This window comes from Heterocephalus glaber, unplaced genomic scaffold, assembly GCF_053883595.1.
Source record: "Heterocephalus glaber isolate CG9 unplaced genomic scaffold, H.glaber_assembly_v1.0 deba00001550, whole genome shotgun sequence".
NCBI lineage: Eukaryota > Metazoa > Chordata > Mammalia > Rodentia > Bathyergidae > Heterocephalus > Heterocephalus glaber.
Genome location: NW_028258343.1, coordinates 14,046,633 through 14,066,118, shown reverse-complemented (window position 1 = coordinate 14,066,118; position 19,486 = coordinate 14,046,633). Strand labels below are relative to the sequence as shown.

Here is a 19,486-nt window from a genome sequence, read left to right as displayed (position 1 = left end):
TAACTTCACCCTGCTACCAACATGCTCTTCACCAAACAGTCCCTAAATCAACGAGTAATTACCTAGATATATTCACCTAGAGCAAAGCCTTGAAGGAAGGGTGAAAGGAAGAGAGGGAGGGAGGGAAGGAGGAAAGGGAAGAGGAAGATGAGAAGGAAGAGGTCTTTCTTTAATCACAAAGAAAATACTTTTGAAAAAGTTATTCTTTTTGTTTGGTTTTTGAAACAGGGTCTTGTTACCTAGTCGAGCTGGCCTCAAACTGACCCCAATCCTCCCATCTCAGCCTCCGAAGTGTTGGGATTACAGGCATACACCACCACACCCAGCTAAAAAATAATTCTGTATAATGAAAGTAAGCTTTATTATCTACCACAATTTTCACTGGTTCACAGAAATGGCAATTTGGTGAATTTTTTTTGAAGAGCCACCAATTTTATTCAATTGAGAAAGCCATCCTTTATTCAGACTAAGTTCTCACTTTTTACAGTGAATGTATTTTAACAGATACGATGGCGGCAGCACTGGCTGCAGTGTGGCAGATGCTGGGAGGCCCGAGCTCCAGGCAGGCTTCTCCCAAGCACAGACTTGCCCCTCCCTCCTCAGTAAGGACCAACCCTAACCCTAACCCTAACTGAGCTCCCTTACACTTCACACTTCCTGGGCTGCGCCAACTCCCACCGTGAGGTGAGTGGAGACAGAGAGGGAGGCTGAAGGACGAGCAGCTCAGGGTCTCACGAAAGTGATGGGCCTGGAACCCAGGGGAATGGGGACCCGAGAGCTCCTGCAAGCTCCCTCACACCACGGTCTCCCTCCTGCCACTGAGCAAGGCAGCCACGCACAAACACTAGCGGACCTCACCACAAACCATGCTGACAGCTCTGTCGTAGATCTCCAGCCTGCAGAATTGTGAGAATAAATTTCTGCTGATCAAGCCACCCAGTGGATGGTATTATGGTATGGCAACTGGAGCCTTCTTAACTACAGAACCAATGCCACTACTCAGCAGATCTGGGCTTCAAAATAAAAGATCTTACTCACAAGATATCTTATTGTTCAAACAGAGCTTAAGAGAATCAAGAAAGTGAATTTTGTGGCACTATGATTTGAAAATAGAACCCAGAGAAATTGAGTTTCCAAACTCATATATACAGGGCTGGGGATTTAGCTCGTGGTTCCAGCGCCTGCCTCACAAGCGCAAGGTCCCAAGTTCGATCCCCAGTACCAAAAAACAAAAAAACCTCATATATCCAGTAAGCACCAGCATCAAAATATATACCAGTTAGACCTACTTCAAAGCCAATGGACTTTCAGCTTTATTACCTCTATTTTAACATCCTTGTTTTCCAAATAAGTAAACTAAACCAGACAAGAGAAATAACTTGTATAATCCAGTGGGTTATTAACACAGAAGTATAAAAATCCAGTGTCATTTATTCATTTCCAGTAAAATTTTAAATAAATTCAAGGGTGCAAAATATATAGGTTGAAACATCCACAAATGTTCATATGAATTTATATCTATTATATCTGTTTTGAGAAGACAAAAATACACCATGTTTTGATATGGTACTACTATAAAGCAGGAAATTAGAAGGTCTATCCTCAGGATGTTATTTTTAAAATATTAAAGGGAGGCCAGGGATTTAGCTCAGTGGCACTGTGCCTGCCTCAAAAGATCAAGGTCCTGAGTTCAATCCCCATTATATATATATGTGTATATATATATATATACACACATATATATAGATATATAAACTTGTTATTAGGGTGGGAAATATTTTTCCTTTATGTACATGAATTTACACATGGAATTTTATCTTAAATTTAGGATCATAATTTTTTGACTTTTAAAACTGGTTAAATAAGTTGTAGAGGACCCAATAAGCTAATAGATCAATGTGTAGCTCCACAACGTGGATGAACTTCAGGTGTTCTATAAACTTTTCTAACAACCCACACCTTGGCTATATCCACAGCAGTATCAATGACCTCTGATGTCAGCAGGATGGGACAAAACCTTTTTCCACTAACGCCTTGGCCCCAGTGTGCAAGTTCTCTTTGACCACATACCACCACAGCTTAACTCCTCTCAGACTCCAAATCCAGAATAATCTGCCCGTGAGTCTTCTGAGAAATTTCCTTCCTACCAGATATCTTAGCAATTTTAGACTCATGTGTTGAATTACATTTATTAAAATGCAGTATTATAAAGTCTTACAGATTCATGGGACAGTGAGGGGAAAAGTATACTACGTGAACTTAGTATTTTACAGAGGATACAGAAAGTGGAAGCAGATGGTAGGTAGTGGGGGGATAAAGGGGTGGAGGTTGACAATCCTAACCAAAAAGTTGTTTTTTTAAAAACATCTAAAAAGTGTTAGGAAAAAGCTCTTAACAAATCTTTTTTTAATTAACTCCAAAAGTCAAAAGCATCACTTAAAATTATACAATCAGATCAGTGTATGATCCAGAAATTAAAGTGCACTTTTTTCCATTTTACTATATGATTTAATTATCAGAACACAGAATTACAACAAATTCAGTTTAAAGATCTTAAGGTTGGGGGCAATTCTAGGATCAGGCAAATCCCATTCTGTAGAATGAGTGTTGCAATGGGCTGAGCAGAAGGTACCAAAAAAGAGGGCTGAGGAAAGCAGAAACAGAGCAGAAATAGGTTCCTTTCAAAGTTACCCTCTTTATAGGATTAAAACAGGAGGGCTTTCCTAGGCTGCCAACTCAGATAAATCGATCAGTTGCCGACTTTCCTGGTCTTTGTGGCTTCTTTGTTTTGATTTTGAAAATAACCCACTTCAGAGTTTGCTTTGATTATGTGGCACCTAACATAACTCCATTCTGGTTTAGTCTGGTGCTGTGGAGCCTACCCCAAACTAAGAGTGCCCTCCAAATTTCATTTAACATGAGTAAGAAACATTTGCTGAGTTCGTTCTTTGCCACAGACACTAGTCTTGGCCTAAGGACTTAGAGAAAGTTCATTCCCATACAGTCTGAGGAAATTCATAGTCCAGAAGGGAGGACAGACTCATAAACAGATCATTACACCACGTGTGCTACAGACTTGTCAGAGAGGTACAGGAAGGGCACAGAGGAAGTGGTCAACTTCCTGGAGAGGTCAAGGGAAGCATCGTAAGCTTGCAGTATTTTGGCTCATTCTCACACTTTGAATGAGCCGGTGCCACCGCTAGGCAGAAATGACAACAAAAAGATTACAGAAAATGAAATCACTTATCACAAAGATCACACACACGCTAATCGCCTATCATTGATTTTTTTCCCCTTCAATTTGTAGAAAGAAAACTGTTTCCCCACCCTTCCTCACCTCCCATCATTTCCCTTTTTTACTCCTTTACTTTAAAATAGCCACTATTGTTCCAATAAGGCCCTACTAAAACCATGTAAATACCAAATACATCAACACAGGATTAATATCAAAAAATGTATAAAACTGAACAATGCTCCCATCAGTGAAACCTGGGAAAACCCTAAAACATACATAATAAGGTGTCTTACAAATCGAGGATGCCATCAGGAGGTACACTACACAGGAGACCCTCTCTGCCTTTCCACGCACACCTTACCCTCCTGCCTATATCTGCAATCCGCAATGGCTTAGCCACTCATTTGAGAAACTAGTGTTTCCAATACTTCACAGTTTTATTAGCCCATCACAATCTGAAACTATAGTTCTGCTCACTTCTGAAATTTCCCTCTCCAAACTTGAATTAGAAAGAAAACCCTAAACACAACTGCTAATATGTTCTCAATCCATAGCCCCATCCACTCAAATAAACAAAAAATGTCCAATGTCAGGCCAAGATACTCACCATTACCTTTGCCTATATGATCTGCATTTTAATCCTATACATTTGGATTTTGCTAAGATTTATTTATACTACAAGAGATTTATTTTTGTTTGCTGATGACTGCTGCAGATACAGACCTGGGTACATCATGGCTCTGGCAGTGAGAGAAGGGCATTTGAATAAATAACTATACTACAAAAAGAGCTCTGATGTGGACATAAATGATTTAACAGTACCTGACTGGATGTGGGAAGGAGTGCTTCACAAGGTGGCATGGGAGCTGTCATTGGAGGAGACAAGGGTGCTCACAGGGCGAATTCTAAGTGGGCATAATACACTCCTCAGCATGGGAATGGTACAGGAAGGCCACAGCACCGTAAAGATAAACAGGGAACAGTGAGTCCTGCATCTGCCTGGAACATAGGGTGGGGATTAGAGGAGATGGGAAGAGGAAGCAAGAGCCAAACAATGCATGATCAGTGAGTATGCTAAATCAGATATTTTTATTCTATCCTGTAGGCAATGGAAAATAATATCAGCTTTGTGTTTCTGGAGGATTACTTTGGCAGCCATTGAGAACAAATGATACAATGAAAGGAAACTGGTTAAAATGATGCTCCTGTGATCCAGGAGAAAGACAGGGTCAACAAAGATGCACATAAAGAGATAGAGGCCAGAAACGGTTACCCAGAAAAGAGACAGGAATTAATACTGTGAATTAGATTGTAGGGATAATGGCGGACGAAGTTCCCAGGTTCCTATCAATCAAAGGATAGACAGTACTGCCACTAACCTACAGACAGCTTCCAATAACACCAGGAAACATGGATGAATGAAGCAGAAGCTTCCACTTTGATGGCACATGGACCGAAGTGCCCAGGTGACATTCAGATGGAAAACAAGGCTAGTAGGAAATGTGTATCTGAATGAGCGGCTGGGTTCCCACATGAAGATTTGGAACTAATTGGTCAACCAGTGTTATCAGGGGTGGATAGAACCCTCAGGCAATACAGAGCTTTAAAAAAGTGTTCATAATAAATCCTTAGGTAGACAGATCAAGAAACCTATCAAGGAAGAATGAGCATCAGAGACAAAGCAAATCCAGAAAGTACTGGGATTTCTGGGCCCCATGTCTATCTACATCTGTGTCAGTCCTGTCTTTCTCTCCTGCATCACCATACCATCATCTTAACCAAATTCCTTTCACTGCATCATTTGTTCTTACAGGACTGCCAAAGTAATCCTTCAAAAATATGAAGTTAATATTACTCTCCATTACCTATAGGATAGAGTTAAAATATCTGAGTTTAGTTGGGTTAAAAAGTATCATAAGATTGCAGGTAACTCAAAAAGCAAGCAGGGTAGGGGGCAAGTGACTAAAGAACATACTGAAGAAGAGGGTAATAAGACACATAATCTCTGAAGTCTAGTAATAAAGGCTAGAGAAAGAAGCAAGTGGTAACTGCCAAAGACTTGAGGGTTAAGGGACAATGTCCAAGAGAGGTTTGGGTGGTTTCATTTGGTGGAAGCTTTTGGTGGGAGAAACAGAGGGCAGAGGTTCAAGACACAAAGGGGAAAGAAAGGAAAATGAAGGGCATGTAGTTGAGAAGAGATACAGGAAAAAGCATCAAAAGCTACAGAATTTAACCTTAGACAACAAGAGGGATATTCCTACCCCAGAAACCAGAGGGAAGGGTAATGGGAAATATACATGGGCTGGGAGAGAAATGGGTTTAAGGAAGCTAGAAAAGACAGGAGTGGCTCTGAGCCCTGTTCCCTCTCTTAAATAACTTACAATCATCTGGGGTGGGGGGGGGACACTAAGGAGGAAGGTCTAAGTTCTGGAGAAAATACGGTATAGGAGACTGAACCTAGAAAATATTCAACAATAATTCTCCTAGCATTTGTGTAAGCATGTGGCACTAGGTAGGTTAAATTCAAGAATATTCAACATGAGAAGTCATTAGTATTTTAAACTGCAAAGGTCTGGGATTCCCTGCAAAATCTTCAATTTTCTAATATGTCCCTGGATTTGTAAATCAGTGTCTACTAAATTACCCAGAAGACTATAATCAAATGAGTGTCAATCTTATCAGATAGAGGCAGAAAAGAATTAAAACTAACTCACTGGAACTGTAAGGTTTGAGGAGGAGCATTTTGTTTTCATCACAGTCTGTGCCCTTGCACTAAATTTACTTTATAACATACAGTAACTACAACGGGATTCCTATTCTTAAATTATGAAGCCTACATCTCAATAAAATGCCAGTTTAATAGACAAGACAATCAAGACCATCATCGCCACCAGAACCCCATAAGAACATGTGAAAGGTATTAAAACAAAACCCCTTTTATAGAGCTGGAGCTGTTCCAGGGTGGGCCTTTAAGACATTCTGACAGTGCACACAAATACTATCTCTGGAACCAGCCCAAAAAGGCACAGCTGCAAGACATCTTCGACTGAAGTTGTAACTGACTCAACAGCAGCTCTTCCTCTTAGCAAGAGAGTGTATAAAAGCCAGCAGCAGAGCTATTTTCCCCTACAAACTATTTAGTAGAACTGCTTTCTCCTAATCCAAATTGTAACTTTATTAAAAGGCTAAAATTGACAGTGTATCTTTTTTAATTTAAAAAGAAAATATTAAAATTACTAAAAAGCATCTATGTATGGTTTTCATTAAGAAAACTCCCCAGGGCTGGGGATTTAGCTCAGTGGTTCCTCCACCTGCCTCGCAAGCGCAAGGACCCAAGTTTGATCCCCGGTACCAAAAAAAAAAAAGAAAAAAAGAAAACTCCCCCAATTGAACCTAGCAGAGAAATATACATGTTTAAAGTTATAACCCATCATCATCACACAAGAAGACTGGATCTACAGAACTTTTTCCATCCAAATAGCGGAGAGGGGTGCAGGGCTGGGGACTGACCCCAGGACCAGCACATCCCGAGCCCTTTTCTTATTTTAACACACAGTGTAGTCACCCAGGGTGAACTAGAACTTGTGATCTTCCTGCTCCAACCTCCCAGAGTCCTGAGATCACAGGTATACACCACCATCTTGATACTTTATTCCACAAACTTTAAAATCTATGGCTTAAGTAAATAACAACTGCAGTTAACCCCAAGTGTTAGATATAGAAGATACATTCTGTAACTTCTCTGACAATAATTCATTCTGAGTAACAACAAAAAAGGAAATAAAGTAATCAACAAATGACTTAATTAGATTATCTAAAATTACAGAGAAACAGAACACTAAAAACTTGTGCCAAAATGCAAAAAATCCAATATTCTAAACCCAAGAGATAAGTGAACTCTTCAGCCTAAGCTTCAAATGTGTTTTCAAAATCCCCTACTGCTATTGTTCTAAAGCACAAGACTTTACTAAGAGTAATAGGTTTGTCTGTTTTGTGACCAAGCTCTCCACTCTACCAACAGCCTCATTTTTGCTTCAAAGCATCTCCACACAGCAAGGATTACTAAATTCATTTTATACTTGAATAACATGAAGCTCAAAGAAACCAAGTAACTTCCCTTCATAGGTATGAAATGCAAAACTGCGCCACGCTTAGTCTCCAGGCCAGCTGACTGCATCCTGGCAGGACAACATGATACCTGTTCTGTAGACCTCACTAACTCCAGAAGCAGCCTCACACACACCTGCCCACATCCTGAGCTTGCACACAGGCTTTACCTCACACATCACAACTTGATTCAACTCCTGTTTCTACTCTAACACAGTGTATTTCCTTTAACATCATTCTCAATGGAGAAAGGCTGAATCCCTTCCTTATAACACTAGGAAAAATACAGGATGTCTGCTCTTTCCACTTCTATTCAGCATTATACTCAAAGTTCAAGCCAGAGCAACTGGGCAAGAAAATAAATTTAAAGGCATCCTTTAAAAAAATCTAGCCAGGCAAGTGGTACATGCCTGTAATCCCAGCACTGTGGGAGGCTGAGGCAGGAAGATCACAAGCTTGAGTTCTATATGAGCAAACTAAGCGAGGCCCTATCTCAAAATAAAAACTAAAATGGGATGGGGATGAAGCTCAGTGTGAAGGCCCTGGGTCCAATCCCCAGGTGGAGGGGAGCACTAACGGGGAAAAAAGAAGTAAATGATCTCTATTTACAAAGGATATAATTTTGTTTATAAAAACTCTACAAAAAGCAACAACAATAAGACAATAAACTAGTTCAGCACAGTTGCAGGATGTAAGATCAATATATACAATCAGTTTTATTTCTACATAAACAATGAACAACAAAAACAAAGTAATTCCACTTATCTTCAAAAATATACATAGGAATACATAGGAAATTTAATCAAAGAAGCACACAACTTATACACTGAAAACTAGAAAACACTGTTAAAAGAAATTTAAAAAGGTCTAAAAAACTGGAAAGGCATCTTGTGTTCATGAATTCAAATATTTAACAGTGTTAAGATGGCAATACTTCCCACAGTGATCCACAGATCACTATCAAAAGATCACTACCACCATCTACAGATCACCTATCAAGATTCCAACAGCTTTTTTTGCAGAAACGGGCAAAGTAACCCTAAAATTCATATGGAATTCCAAGAGACCCTAAATGGCCAAATTAATCTTGAAACAGAAGACCAAAGTGAGAAGATTCACAGTTTCTAATTTTAAAACTTACTACAATATGAGAATAATGAAAACAGTATCGACAGACATACAAACTGACAGAACAGACTGAGAGTCCAGAAATAAGGGTACCAAACCTATAGAACTTAAACCCTTATCTCACATTATAGACAAAAAATAAGTCAAAATGGATCAAAGATCTAACTGTAAGAGAAAAAAACTATGAAACTCATAAAAGAAAACAAAGGTATGATTTCATGATTCTGTATTAGGTAACATGTTTTTAAATGAGACCAAAGCACAAGCATGAAAGGAAAAAAATGAACTGGACTTCATCAAAAGATGTTTTTGTTAAATAAAAGACAATCCTAGGGCCAGGGATTTAGCTCAGTGGTTCTGCTGCCTGTCTCGAAAGCGCAAGGACCTGAGTTCGATCCCTGGTACCAAAAAAAAATAAAAATAAAAGACAATCTTTCGTTGAAAAGGGGAAATTGAAAGAATAGAAGAAAATATTTACAAACTATGTACCTGACAAGGGTCTAATACCTAGGGCAAGTTAATGTGTGTGTTCAATTTAGGCTACCAATAAAACAAAAAGGTGTAACTAATGAGTTAAGAGTGGAGATAAAATGCAATCAAAGAAAAATATTCCATTAACCTAAAGCAGTGGTGGCAAACCAAAGCATATACACGACACTGAGCTGTTTGTATCACTGAAAGCTCTAAAAGGTTTGTCGTTACTGAGCTAGAGGAAGTTGGACATGCTGGTTCATGCCTGTGATCCCAGTACTTGGGAGGCTGAGGCAGGAGGATCATAAATTCAAGGCCACCTGTGGCTACACAGGGAGTTCCAGGCCATCCTGACTACAGAGCAAGAGACCTTGTCACAAAAGAAAAATTGACAGGAAGTGTGAAACAGAAAGGGGAAAAAGAAAGAACAGGTGAGAGAAATAGAAAACAAATAGCAAGACGGAAGCCAACTATACTAACAATTCTATTAAATATAAACAGTCTAAAAGCATCAATTAAAAGGCAGCAATTGTCTGAGTCAAAGAACAAGGCCCAATTCTATGCTGTGTATAAGAAACCTACATTAACGTCAAGGATTGAGAGCAAGAAAATAGTCGTGTAGAAGCAAACTGTGCATGCAGAATAAATTGTGATGTTAAACCAAAGAGAGGACCCTGGATAGCAGAAATGAGGTGTTTTGTTTAATGCATGAATGAAGAAAAGATCTCTATAAAAATACAAACATCCCATAAAGTGTGACTTGTATTCTATGCTTAGGACATACAGTTAAATCCCCTAAAGTGCTTACAACTTAAGCAATTATACGAGTAAATTTGGGTCACACAGCATAAGCTGGGTTCAAGTTCATGTTTTGAAAACACCAATGGCGTTGGCCCTGAAACATGTTGATTTATTGCTCTGCCACTCCTCCTCTACCCTAATTTCCACCATCTACCAAGTTAGTAACATGCCTACATGGCTGTCTTCCACATCTCCACAGAATACAATGCTGATCATTCAGGGAGAGAAAAGCTTAAGTAGGTGTGGTAGGTATACCAAGTGTTCACTCACACAGTCTTCACAGATAGCCTGCAGAGCCTTCACTCACTCCCAACTGTGTTTTAATTTAATAAGCTAAGGGGCTTTCAACATGTCTAATTCATGTTTCATGTAAGAGGATGCTCACTGAGCATCCATACTTTTGCTTGCCTTCATAACTCTAACACTTCAGTATTTTTGTTCTTCGATTCCCAAAATATCTACATTCTTTAAAAAAAAGCAATATCCAGGGACAACCCACTTTCCGGTCCCCCTTCTGTCTCTCTTAGGCAGAAGCTTTCTTTCTCCCAATAAATTTTTCCTGCTGTTAACCTCCACTGTTCCTAGAATTCATTCTTTGATTTTAGAGAACAGGAACTCGTGTTTCGGATATCTAGTAGGTTTGGGAGTTACATCTCTTCCCCCTATATCATTATCATTGCTATTGTTACTATAACACAGAAAAGAACACTATATTTTAAAATTAACATTGCTTTTTCCAAAACATACATACATTTCAGGAATGTTCTCCAATATTTTTTGCAAACATTTATTTGCCTCATTATATAAACTGTTTTGCTAATTGCCTAGGAGTGTCTACTTACAAACTCTTTTTAAAGCTTAAAAGAACATCAATGAAAAATTCATTTGAAAATAAAAAAAAAATATCCAATATTATTTGAACTTACAACTCAACCCAAAGGCTCCCACATATATATTTCTTTCTACCAGTTTGTAAGGTTTTAAATTGTGGCCAAAAGTGCTCAACAAACATTTTATTATGCATTTTACTTATTTATTTAGTCAATAGCTAGAAAGATAAAAACAATACCAAGATGCATATATGCTTAACATGTTATCTTTGCTTTATTTCTCTCCAGAAAGAGATTTAGTCTTTGTAAAGAAAGTGTAAAAATATTTTTCAAACTTTAATTTGAGAATACTGTGAAAAGTTCACATTCTATGGTAATAATTTGTTTCTCTTGGATCTAAACCTACCCCACCCACTGGGTTCAGAAAAGTGCTTGGATAGAAATCCTAGGAGAGTGACACTTCCTGGAAATTTCAGTTGAAAAAAGAAAAGTATCTTTTCCATGAAGGGACAGCCAACAGCAAATAATACAAATGTTCTTTTGAATTAAAACCAAAATCTATTCTCACATGAAAGATACATTCTTTCAACAAATATTTCTTCAACAAGTATCAAGAGGGTGATTTACAAACAGATTTGTACCCACAACATTTGATAAACAGTAAGATTCCATTAAATACTAAACAAAATTATTCAGTAAGAAAAATTATGTATCCACAATTTGGTAGAACAGTTCCCAGCTCCCAGCACAACTGTCTTTATCATTTATATTGCTGGTGTGGCTGGCTGCATCTCTAAGCAATCAGGGCCAAAGACTACAATCTTATGTTCATATCCTCCACAGCCTAATAGAGTACCTGGCACGAACTAGGTAGTCAAAGGAATGAATGACTGACTGACTGAATGAATGAATCTAATTGATTAAGTAGTAACAGTTACTACTAAAAACCAGTTTTTAAAAAATAAGACTCAGTGTGGGTATCACTCATTTCTGTTCATCTAGGCTCACTCTGTTGTCCTTTATATGTATGGCTAACCCTGACATTACCATTTTGAACTTAGTTTGACTTGTGAAATTAGCAGCTCAGTCTTCTTACTCACCTGTGAATCCCCAGCCTGGAACACAGTGAAACTGGGCACATGTGTTTCATAACAAAGAGTAACAAATACCAAAGACAGCTCCTCAAAGAAGCACTCCCAAACTTCATGTTATTATTCTGTAGTAAACACAAGGTAGCAACAATAAAATTTACTATTACAATTAAATATTTGATCCTAGGAAAATTTATGCTACCAGGTTTTACTGCACAGAAATACAAGACCACTAATAAAGTTGAAAATATCATCTAGTACATTAAAAAAATATGAAATAAGGTCTTCCTGGGTCAGAAAAATTAGGAAATCCTTCACAACAGTCAGTATATAATCCTGCTAAAACAAGCATTTATTATTATTTTTTTAGTTCACTGGTGGAATACTTGCCTAATGTGCTTAAAGTCCCAGGTTCAATCCCCAGCACTGCAGTAATAATAATAATGATAATAATTTTCAATCCCCAGCACTGCAGGGCCTACATGATGAAAACCAAATTCCTCAGAGGAACCCCTGGCTTTAGCACAAATGGGCTCCAACCCAGCTTTGCAGTCTGTCTTCTGCTTCTCTTTTCTACTTCTCATGCTCCCTTAACGTCAGCCATCCCAGTTCCTTCAAAATGAAATGCATCTTCATGTTTCAGTGAATATTAATACTGATTTTCATTTTAGGTCTGGACTGTCCACTTCCCATGTTTATTCCTGGGTGGGGAAGCTCTCAGGGGAGCCACCTGAGTTCCATAATGTTAAAATAATACTGTATACGATCAAACCTAATAATAGCTCTGTTACTGATTTTTACTTTTTTTTTTTTTTTTTGATACTGGGGATCGAACTCAGGTCCTTGTACTCACACAGCAGGCGGCGAAACCACTGAGCCAAATCCCCGGCCTGTTACTGATTTTTAAGCCACAAAATATCCAAAATGAGTCTTGGGTTTGAGGGGAACCCAGTAGAGTTATTTGTGAGTTTACAATACACAACTCACAAGTCTCAAGGCTGTGAAAGGGAAACCTGGTAGATGGCAAACCAATCCAGCAGCATCTCCAGACAAATTCACACACAGAATAAACAAGATGCCAATAATGTGAACCTCAGACTGACTGAAATGGGATCAGCGTAAGGTAGCCTATTCCCCAGATGGCCCTGAGATGCAACGTGGTAGGTGAAGGAAAACTTCCAGGGGCAGGAAGATCTCTGGTCAGGAATCACAGGAGACAGCTGAGGCCCAAGCAGTCACTGCTCTCACCTCCCTAGCCATCCACTCCATAAACAACACGACTAGCTCCTATAGGATGTGATGTGTCACACAACAAGGCAGGGCAGGCCAGAGAGTGTCCTGGGGAGATGTAGGTATGGGGCTCACCTCTGACAGGGAACAACACATGCACTCTGTGTTCTATGCGATAAGACACCGCCTCTAGATGCAGCAGCCCAACAGCACTTTGTATGGTCTGCCCTAGGTGAGGGAAGGACTGTGTTATGCCTATGAACACTGCACTGTGACAGATAGATAACTGCACTGAAAGGACCCATGCATTTACATATTATACTTAAACACACAGAGAAGTGTGTTCATACATGCATATCAGGCTAAAAGTATGCATGTGTATACAGACAGACCAGACTGAAAGTGTTGTGCATGTGTGTATAGATCCATATCAGACTCACGTGAGTGTATGTATATACAAACAGAGCAATCGAAAGTGTGTGCACACACGTGTGTGTACACATACAAACCAGACTAAAAAGAGTGACATGCCGCCCTCATAACAATCAACTTAACTGCCACGTCTCACTTCCCTTTTGGGCTGATGTGCATCATCCTTTCCTTTCCTCGGTCAAACCCCGTCTAATGAGTCTGAGTAGTTCTACTCAAGCAGTCGGGGTACAGATATAACTTGGAACCATCTCACATCCTCCTTCCCAATCCCTTTTTTATCTCCTCCCATTATTCTCTGTAATCCCTGGTTAACCATACTAGGACACATCCAGTCAATAAATACTGAGTGACAACCACAACAGCACAAATTTAAGTAGGTAAGGAAATTTGTTTTTTCTGTATATCCAATATAAATATTCTTCTCACTGTGCCCCAGTGTAGTATAGGGGCCTGAGGCACATTGTCTCTGCTGTGGAAAAGGACTGACCCCAGTATCCACTGGTCCCCTGGGAGACTTCCTTCCGCTTAGACCTCTGGTTATATAAAAACATCTATAAAGACTGAGTTTGTTTTTGCCGTCGAGTTTAAGGTAAGAGGATCTGTCCTGTACCAATAGTATATTTATATTTAAAAGAAACAGATGGAATGCATGACACTGGGCCTGGAATCCTAAAAACCTAGCACAGCTGATGCCCAGATGTACACAAACACTGTGACTCCTGCGTACCTCTGCCCAGGGCTGGGTCCAACAGAATCAGGAAACTGGAAAATCAACAGGCCAACACTTTAGGCAGGGTGAGGGCTTATTTGATCAGATCTTTATTTCAAAGTAAAACAAAGACTTGCTACACTTTTATGATCCTGAAAAACATCCAAAATGATCAGCCTATCCCTTTCTGGCACATAACTGTGGGCAATAAATATACACACTTTCTACTAATGGTGAAGTTTTAAACATTCATACCTAATGAATGACTGCCCTATAGGCTAAAATTCCCAAAAGTAAGCTCCATTATATTAACAATTAATGGAGACACATTGGACTTATTTTGCCAATGAAAAATAAGCAAGTTTAAATGGAAAATGTTGTTGTTTTAACCATGTGTACAGATTCACAGATAAAGACTGGAAATGCACAACCAAAATGGTAACAGTGTACATTCCTAAAATGTGGACGGCAAAGAAATTTTACTTTATTTTTTGGATGTTGCCAAGTTTTTGCACCTAACATGTATTGTTGCTGTAATTAAGAAATCTAAAGTCCCTTAAAGCAAAATAATGTACAGTTTCTTCCTTTATTTCATTACTCCTGCTTAGCATTTCAAAGGCAGCATAAAACAAGATGACAAAGTCCCAACACAGTTATAATAAATTAGAACTTTTCTAAGTGGTCTACATTTTTCTAAAACAGAGAGATACATTCATACCGTTGCTCCTCGAGCTTGGCACCATGTACAAGAAATCACTGGACTCAGAAGCACATGCTTTCAGACACTGTTATATGGAAGCACTTTTTAAATTAGATTTTAACTGGATTTAAAAGAATGAAAGGAATTTCCTGGATTTATCGGGGCAATTTCCCAACAGACTTTTGCCCCTACTTCTTCTTAACACAAGGATTAAAGCCACTTAGCAAATTACAGTGCAACTTGCCACTTTAAAAGCTATTGAGAATATGTAAATTAAGAGATTTTTTAAAAAGCAATACACATCAACAAAAGGCTTAAGAGTTCCCGCTCAGAAGTTGTTTTAATAGTTTCCTATGCAGTTAGTCACTTTTCAGCATCAAGCATCTGTGGTCACATCTAAATTGCAGAATGGATCCACTTTCAGACCACACAGGGACACGTACCTACTTAAGATCAAGACAGTCTTTCTTCATTTTGTTACCATATGACAAGCGCTACAGTCAAGCTTTCTCTACAACTTCATTAAAATATCAAACAATACATGCACAATTTCACACAGCACATGGACAGGGACATATTTTTCAGAACTGCAAAATGGCATCTGGAGAATGTCTCAAAGGAGTGACAAAGGCACTTCTTTAAGCCCTAACAAAGAGAACAATGTTTCCACTAAAATACTAAAGGGTTATTGCATTTCAGAGGAGAAAAAGCAGTAAAAACATAAAACAGAACTAAACATGTAGAAAGATAGTCTACAGAGAAAAATTAGGATCTATTGATGGAACAAGTTTAATTCATATTAACATATACAAGAGAGCTTAATAACTGTTAAATATCAAGTATTTCCAAATACTAAATTTGCAAAGAAAGATTTTAAGAAAAATACAAAAAAATAAAACAACTCAGCACCTGAACAAAAATTTTTCGATTTATAAGCACTGTATTTCTATGTGTTGTTTAGAAGATAGCTAATAAACAAGACATGCCAGCATTATAAGCAAGCTACCTACATGAGTTCCCTCTATGAGATGTACTGTCTACACCTCCACTTTACAGATGAAGAAACTGAAGCTTAGCGATACAAGATGACTCACCACCAGGCAGAGCTGGGTTTCAATTCCAAGTTCCGCACTTACCAGCTATGAAATTCTATTTTTCCAAGATATCTTTACTTTGACTTTCAAGACTATAGTCATCAAATAATGTTAATATGAATTAAAACCAAAATATTTTCAAAAATGGGTCAAAAACATTTTCCTAAAACAGCAGGCAAAAATGGAACTTGACACTGAATGAACTGGGGATGGAGAGGAAATCAGGATTCAAACACTCTTAATCAACCAAGTAACACTTTCAAAACACAAGACAGTAGCTTAAGAAATGTCTTAGGTTTTGCAAATGAGGAGACCTAGGGATGGAAAGAAAAGGGAGGGGAGGAGAGGGGAAGTAAAAAGAATTAAAATGGGTTATATACTATACATGCATCAACTCCCCCTGATGAATATAATTATTATGTACTGCAAACATGCAGTAATAAAAATGCAGAAATTAAGTTTTTGGTTTTTTTAAAGGCTTCGGAAGAAACAAGGAGAAGAAAGCCAAAACAAAGCAAATATCTGAAATACATTGGATGGAGGAAAAAAAGTAATTGGGACCTTAAGCTGTTCAACAATTTTCATCTGAAGTTTATATGCTTAGTAGACAGTACTCCAAAAAGTTTTTGATGACTTTTTATTGTTGGAAGAAAAAACACTGTCACATTTATAAACAATAGACTAAAATAAAACTAGTAAGTAAGTTACCAAGAGGTCAATTTTTCTCCCTGTGACTGTTTGTTTCTTGGACGCTACTTGTCAGCCCTTCTTAGAATCCTCCCAGAACACTACTCTCCAACTCATCCTCCTCACTTCCAGTTCTGATCGCATCACTCACCCTTTGGGAAAACCTGAGGGACTACTGATGAAGAAAGAAACCCCAAATTCTTCACCTGAGATGGAGAACCCTCCAAGCTCTGGCTTGACTGTGCTTTCCTACTTGCTGCTCAGCTCTGCCCAGGACAGAAGCTATTTCTCAGGGGGAGAAAGCCACAGTTTCCAGATGCACTTCTCCAAACAGCCCATGGAGCCCAAATGCCGCCACCATCACCACCAGGTAAAGTGCAGCTACTGGACTCTCATCTTGCCAAAGAATCCCTGCCACCACCTGGCTTGATGCCACCCCTCCCTTCTCTGCATCCCACTCCCCTGCCTGCTTCTCGCTCAGAGTTCAGCACTGTTCTAAACCACGAGCCCTATGCACCCGTCCGTCCCACCCAGCCTACTGAATAGGTGTCCTACCCATCTTTATGCCCTCCACAGCAATCAACACACCCTTTTGCACAAAGTTATGCTTAGTGTTAACTGTAATGAAAGAAAAGAGTTAATGAAAAAAAGCCAGAGCACCTGTATTTTCAAAGGATTTTGGGCATCACGATCTGATTCCTTTCAGTATCCAAGATAATCACCTTAATGATTCAACAAAGTTATTGCAGTATTAAGCAGCACTCTAATGGAACAAATACCATTTGCACATTTACAATAAAAAATTGCATGTCATCCTTTAAGATTCACATTAAGAAAATGTAAGGAGTGTGAGATTTACTATCTTCACCCTGTGTGACTGTTCCTCGTGGTTAAGAATGACCTAATAGGTCGCTATTCAAAAGGATACTAAGTTCTAAGAGGAGCAAGAACAAACTAGAAATCGCTCTGAAATAAGTTCTAGATTAATATACTTTAACATATATAATTCGCCTGACTCACATTAATTTTAGATCTGGAAAGGATCTGTAAAAATAACTTACCCAACTCTTTATTTCATAGTCTAAGAGAACCCAAGAAATTTTAAACTGAGCTAAGAAACTGAGAGCTCAGTTTTTTTAAAATATCCCGAGAAATGCCAGAAATGCCCCTCCTGACAAAAGAGATCTTCAGGTATTTCTCGGCACTAACACGTTAGTCAACTGGTGATGAGCAAACATTTCTGGATGAATTTGCCCTCAGTGTTTACCCAAATGGAGCTTTTTCCAAACACACTCCTCTTGAGACCCTCTTTTCCCAGTACTCCTCACACTGAGCTTCCGGACTGAGGAAAAAAAAATTAATAGTGTAGATTAGTGGCTGCTTTTTAAGAGTCACAGGCGTCACCCAACACTCATCAGCACATAACATGTATTAGAGCAGACAGGGAGGACCTCTCCCCTTCCACTGTTCAGGTTGGTGCAGCAACCTCTGCAGAAAACAGAAACACTGACCACTGGAGAAGCAAGGGCACATGTCCAGAAAGGCAGCAGCTGTGGAGGCCACAATCGAGCCACAGGACAAGAAATCCACTAGCATTTTATTCTTCTGGAACCCCCCCAAATATAATTTTTGTACCACTAACACATCATTAAGTAAAAGGCAATTTTGTCTTCCCGGAAACCTGGCCCACTCTATTACCTAAAAGCCAAATCCGCACCAAGTCTCCTCCACCAGTTTTGGCTATCACTGTCTCTACGTTGCAGAATAAGGGCATCCTATGAAATAGAACTCACAGATACCCATTCTGTTCCAGAAGAATGACACCATAAAAAAATATATAAATGCCACTACCCCCCATGCCATCAAAATAGAGCATTCCAAGCAAAATGCCAACGCACATTTTCAGCAATGGACTCACAGGGTACTCCATGAGCTCCTCAGAACTCACACGTGCAGCCCAGGCCTGCTATCACTGCCACCACCTTGCTCGCTGCAGCACAGGATCCAAGGACGCCTGGATTAGGGTAAACCCTTAAGCAGCAGCACTGACACAATTCAGTCCTGGTGCATAAGTCAGAGGTGGCCCAGCCCTGGATCAGGAAATAGTGCGAATGATACTACAATCCAAAGGTAAACAAATTAGAAAACAGAGTTTCTTTTCCAATCATAAAATTAATTCCCAATTTTCTTCTGCAGAGTCAAACAGATGGAAAATAATTCCAAAATGATTTGAAGAGTATACATATCCATTATTATCTAAATATAATGAATAATAAGGAAAGATTATGCAAGAGAAGTGAGATGACAGTACAGTAACAAATATTTTGCACAAGTACATTGTAACTATTTGCTTAAGAGCACACTTGTGTGCATACACATACATCACACAAGAATGCTTGGTCCAAACAGCGACAGTTTCTGTGCAACTCAGGAATCAATCACATCTTCTATAGTCTGGTATTTCCACAGTGAACAAGTTGATCTACAAGGAGATACTTTACATTACACTGAGTGACTCTTCAGCACAACACCAGAAAACTTAAGTGCAGTACTTATAAGATGTGCAAAGTGCTGCCAGAGATAAAAGGATTATTTTTAATTCTGATTCTTCCTACTCTATCTAGCCACTCAGGCCAATTTCCGTCCTATTTCTCCAACACTTAAGCTGTCATCTGTAGTGGAGTTTCCCCACCCACCTGAGTCATTTCAAAGCCTTCTGGAAAAGAACCAAAAGCATAATCAATGTTGCTAAACAGCATTCAGCACAGTCCCCACCCTAATACTTGGCTATCTATCCTGCTTATTTCTCCATCTCTTTCCATTCTTTTCTTCTTTCCCTACCTACAAATAGATTCTAGCAATTATTTCCTTCTCTGCTCCCTATTCCTTATATTTTTCTACAGTACAGCTCCACCCACTCTAGCTTTAATTCTTCTCTCAAAATAATGAAAGCCAAGAAATGTACAAAATG

At 38.9% G+C, this 19,486-nt stretch overlaps 1 protein-coding gene across 18 annotated transcripts in view; it reads right to left on the bottom strand.

Moving 5' to 3' along the window:
- Epb41l2 (erythrocyte membrane protein band 4.1 like 2) overlaps positions 1–19,486 on the bottom strand; it is a 216,421-nt gene that overhangs the window by 135,749 nt on the left and 61,186 nt on the right. The gene's annotated exons all lie outside the window — the stretch shown is intronic.